A 6000-nucleotide genomic window follows, 5' to 3' on the forward strand; every position below is an offset into this window, starting at 1 on the left:
ATAAGTTGGACATTGACACTTATCATTGTCTCAGTATTATTGATAATCTTGCTTCAAGTGGCATAAAAACTTATTTTCAGTACATTCCTAGCCACTCTGGCATAAGTGGTGGTCATCAGGTTGATGAAATAGCAAAATATGCTATAAATATTGACCAGCCAAGTGGGAGGCCAATCCCAATTAGAGATATTTACCGATGGAGGCTACAGATATTAATTTTAACAAGATTAATCCTACCCTTTCCCCCTTTCCCAATAAGTATCTTTCTAAAATTTATCATAGAATTCGTTCTGGAACAAATGGACTAAATTTCCTTGCATTCTCATATGAGCTTTCTAATTCAAGTGGTTCAATTCCCCTGTCCCCTCTTTGCAGGCATTGTAATATGAATAATGAAACAATTGACCATTGCCTATTTGAATGTAATATGCTGATGTCTGCACAACATACCTTGCTTTGTAAACTGTTAAAATACTTCAAACACCACAAAATCTCACTATCAGCCAAGAGCCTAGCCAACTATTCCTGCACACAGAGCAGAGAAATCGATATCTATCATCTTATATTTGAACTCCTTGAGTCAAAAGATTTACTGAAAGATATCTGAGAATATCTAATAAATAAGAGACAACCAAGATAGTAGCTCCGTAGCCCACAGAGTGAAGCAAAACGAAGAGGGCTAAATAGGACCAACTGAACAGCCCGCCTGCTGTGAAATAGAAGAAGGAAGAAGAGAAGTATAAATCTGGTAGAAACGAAATGGCTGTGACGTTTCAGAACCCTTGCATAATACAAATAGTTGAAGTATCTATTAACTATGTATTCTTAACGTAAATAATTATCAAAATTAGTAGTTTTTTTCATCGAGCATTACTGCATAGAAGACTTCAAATACCGTATCACAAAATTCGTCAGTTATCTGGGTAAAAACTTTGAATATAACTTGGACTTAGAAGCTTAATTTTTTCATAATGCCCTTTGCCTATATCTGTTTTGTCACATTTAAAACAGTTGAAATGGGCGACTTTGATATTTATTGTTTTTTTGCTCTTTTGGATTCCTAAAAAGCCTTCTTGTATTAAAAACTGGTTTTTAATAACAATTTAAAAAAAATGTATTTGAAAGTTTTTTTGGCTTCTTTATAGAATATATGTCATGTAGGCTAAGGCTGAACTGCTGCTTTTTTATTGGTTTTGGCTGCTCTTTTGGATATTATTCATTTTTTCTTTTGGGGATTCATTCCAAATTATAAACCGATAAATACCTAATATCAGTCAAATTATAAACTGCATCTAAAACGAGTAAATTTATCAAATTGAAAAATACATGATGAACACTTCACATGAGAAAATTTCAATTACAATGAAACAAAAAACACTTAATGTTTTGTTCGGTATGAAGAAAAATGAAGTGCCAACTATTTTCTTAGGTAAAAAAAATGAAAAGCTCATCTATTTAAAATGTGATGAAATTAAACAACATACGGACTGAAGTAGCTCCAGGAAGATGTTGGGATTTTCATACTAGTTCGTCGCTTTTCATCCAAGCAAAATATTAGGACACTTATAGTCACTTTCTGAGTTTAAACTTTGATTTCCAAATGCTCACAGAAGTTACTAAATTTAAGAAAGTCGCAACAATAAGTCACATGTGGTCAAAATGCTCAAAGACTCCTCTTTGATCCCCACCCAGGCTCAAAGCTTCTGCTATGGTCATTTCTATGGAAATCTCCCAAGAGTTTCTTTTTTAAAATAGCTGTCGAGCGTAGTTAGGGGTATTTAGCCTTTTTTGCTTTTCTTCAAAGCTTTGAAAAAAGTGTTATAATATTCCAAATGTTACATTTGTTATATTGGTGCATATTTTTGGTAATCATTTGTGGGGTAATCGAATTTTTTAAACCACTGTAGATACTTAAGAACATTGCAACATCTAGTACCCTGAGGTCATAAGACTGTCAAATATTCCTCCTTGAACCTCCCAAATTGAAAGCTTTTATTATGACCTGGCCTTTTAATGTAATTAATGTAAACTTAGCATTGGACTGATCGTCTCTTACTAGATTGCTAGCTACTGCTGCAACCCAGATTCACATATATAGTTATTTATGAGAGGCAACCTGGCCGAGTGGTCCAAGGGACTGGTGTTAGCCACCAGTCTCTTCGGAGGCGTCGGTTCAAATCTTACCGCTGGTATACGATTATGTTTGAAAGACTGCAGTGTGAAAAGACATCGAAAATGCAGTTTTTGGTGGAAAAATTTATTCTCTTTTAGAAATAATTTATTTTAGTTACAAAAAGTTTTTAACCTAATTAATTTCCTTTAAAATGAGCTATTGAACAACCCTCTACGATGTTCCAGTGCTAAGCTATCTCTGGAAACAAAGAAAACAGAAAAGAGAAAAAAATATCCCGTTTAGGCAGAATGTTGTAGTAGCTGCCACTTTTCTTGATTTTCAAGCCAATATATTTCCTTTGCTGTTCAAGCCAAGGGACAGAAAGTTTCCTATACAAGGGTTTCGGACAAGGCGGTTCTAATTGGGTACTTTTTGTTTTGATCTGACTCCTTTTTTAGGAACAATGTGTTTTTATATTTTTTAATATTGGACGTGATCGTCTCTCACTAGGTTGCTAGCTACCGCTGCAACCCGGATTGCTAGCTACCGCTGCATCCCGGACTTGGCCACTGGACAAAGGGCGCCATTGTCACTCGAGCGCAACGTTAGGTGGGGATGTCGATATTGCTTTCGTCACACCAATTCGTTTTAGTGTGAATCTGCCTGGTACTTATGAATGAATGTTTTCAAAGTAAACCCGTTTCATCTATAAGAAAAAAAAATGAGTTGGACGCATATGTCCCTTTCCCTTTGGGCGACAAAACCATGCAAGTGCCGTATCAAGTATAACTCAAGAAAATCTTGTTAATTTTTGTCAACTTTTCACTTTTTGGCATCCCTGCTTTCAATAAAAAAAAAATCAAGTTACTATCCCTTAAATATAATAACTCCCTATGCCCCCTCCTCTGGATACCATCTTGATAGGATACCGTCTCAGCTTTCATTAGAAAAATAATTTACTTAATAATTAACTTGGTCACTGTATGGTTCAAACAAACACGCAAAATAACGTTAAACAGCTTAGTGTTGCTTGAATAAAAAAATGGAGGGTATGAGTAAAGGGGTACAAAGACAACAACAAAAATTTCGAAATTATTCAGATATACCTCAAATTACTGAAAAACTTAGTCATAGATTCGCTGTGGCATTCAATAAGATCCAAAGAATCTAATTAAAAGGGAGCACGCACAAAAGCCAAATTAGGCCAGTAGCCTATAAGAAATAGCAAAATACCCAAGATAATGAACAACTCCTAATGGGGGGCCCTGGTTCTATCAAAATATTTCAATGGTTTCCCAGGGAATTTGATATCATTTTCTTCTGTCTCCACTTTAAATCGATATCTATCATCTTATATTTGAACTCCTTGAGTCAAAAGATCTACTGAAAGATATCTGAGAATATCTAATAAATAAGAGACAACCAAGACAGTAGCTCTGTAGCCCACAGAGTGAAGCAAAAAGAAGAGGGCTAACATAGTACCAACTGAATAGCCCGCCTGCTGTGAATTAGAAGAAGGAAGAAGAGAAGTATAAATCTGGTAGAAAGGAATTGGCTGTGACGTTTCAGAACATTTGCATAATACGAGTAGTTGAAGTATCATAGCTATGTACTCTTAAAATAAATAATTATCAAAATTAATAGTTTTTTTCATCGAGCATTACTGCATAGAAAACTTTAAAAACCGTATCACAAAATTCGTCAGTTATCTGGGTAAAAACTTTGAATATAACTTTGAACTTATAAGCTTAATTTTTTCATAATGCACTTTGCTTATATCTGTTTTGTCACCTTTAAAACATATTATATGTGTGGCTTTTATATTGATTGTTTTTTTTTTGCTCTTTTGGATTACTAAAAATCCTTATTTTATTAAAACATTGTTTCTAAGAAAAATTAAAAAAAATACATTTTAAAGTTTTTTTTTTTTTTGCTGCTTTATACAATATATGTCATGTAGGCTAAGACTGAACTGCTGCTTTTTTATTGGTTTTAGCTGCTCTTTTGGATATTATTCATTTTTTCTTTTTGGGATTCATTCCAAATTATAAACCAATAAATACCTAATATCAGTCAAGTTATAAACTGTATCTAAAAGGAGTATGTTTTTCAAATTGAGAAATTCATGATCAACACTTCACACGAGAAAACTTCAATTACAATGAAACAAAAAACACTTAATGTTTTGTTCGGTATGAAGAAAAATGAAGTGCCAGCTATTTTCTTAGGTAAAAAATTAAAAGCTCATCCGTTTTTAATGTAATTAAATGAAAATAATATGCAGACTGAAGTAGCTCCAGGAAGATGTTGGGATTTTCATCCTAGTTCGTCACTTTTAATCCAAGCAAAATGTTAAGACACTTAGTATCAGTTATTGAGTTTAAGCTTCGATTTCCAAATGGTCACAAAAATTACCAAATTTAAGAAAGTCACAACAATAAGTCACATGTGGTCAAAATACTCAAAGACTCCTCTTTGATCCCCACCCAGGCTCAAAGCTTCTGCTATGGTCATTCCCATGGAAATCTCCAAAGAGTTTCTTTTTAGAAGACCTTTCAAGCGTCGTTAGGGGTATTTAGCCTTTTTTGCTTTTCTTCAAAGCTTTGAAAAAAGTATTATAATATTCCAAATGTTACATTTGTTATAATTGTGCATATTTTTGTAATCATTTGGGGGGTGATCGAATTTTTTAAACCACTGTAGATACTTAAGAACGTTGCAACATCTAGTACCCTGAGATCATAAGACTGTCAAAGACTCCTCCTTGAACCTCCTAAATTGAAAGCTTTTATTATGACCTGGCCTGTTAATGTAACTTGGGCACTGGACAAAGGGCGCCATTGTCACTCGAGCGCAACGTTAGGTGGGGATGTCGTTATTGCTTTCGTCACACCAATTCGTTTTAGTGTGAATCTGCCTGGTACTTATGAATGAATGTTTTCAAAAACCCGTTTCATCAATAAGAAAAAAATAGGTTGGAACCATATGTCCCTTTTCCATTGGACGATAAAAACATTCAAGCGATGTATCAAGTACAACTCACTACAATCTTGTTAATTTTTGTCAACTTTTCAAATTTTTGGCATCCCTGCTTCCAATAAAAAAAAAATCAAGGTAATATCAATTAAATGTAATAAATACCTCTGCCCCCCCCCTCTAGATACCATTTTGATACGATACCGTCTCTGCTTTAAATAAAAGTAATTAACTTATTGGCACCCCTGCTTTAAAAAATCGAGGTATTATCATTTAAATGTGATAGCTCAGTAACCCCCCGCCGGGATACCACCTTGATAGGATGCTGTTTCTGCTTGAAATAAAAAAAATAACTTTTTGGGATCCCTGCTTTCAATAAAAATCGAGATATTATCATTTTAATGTAATACCTCCCTACCCCCCCTCTGGATACCACCTTGATAGGATACCGCCTCAGCTTCCATTAGAAAAATAATTTACTTAATAATTAACTTGGTCACTGTATGGTTCAAACAAACACGCAAAATAAGGTTAAACAGCTTAGTGTTCCTTGAAAAAAATTGAGGGTATGAGTAAAGGAGTACAAAGACAACAACAAAAATGTCGAAATTATTCAGATATATCTCAAATTACTGAAAAACCGAGTCATAGATTCGCTGTGGCATTCAATAAGATCCAAAGAATCTAATTAAAAGGGAGCACACATTAAAACCAAATTAGGCCAGTAGCCTATGAGAAATCAAAAAATACCCAAGACAATGAACCACTACTAGTGGGGGGCCCCGGGTCTATCAAAATATTTCAATGGTTTCTCAGGGAATTTTATATCATTTTATTCCATTTCCACCTTAAATGAAAAAAATAATTATCTCTTTGGCACCCCTGCATTCAATAAAAAAATGAGGCATTAT

This window comes from Artemia sp. Qi Xiang Cuo, chromosome 15 (genome assembly GCF_049724085.1).
Source record: "Artemia sp. Qi Xiang Cuo chromosome 15, ASM4972408v1, whole genome shotgun sequence".
NCBI classification, from domain to species: domain Eukaryota; kingdom Metazoa; phylum Arthropoda; class Branchiopoda; order Anostraca; family Artemiidae; genus Artemia; species Artemia sp. Qi Xiang Cuo.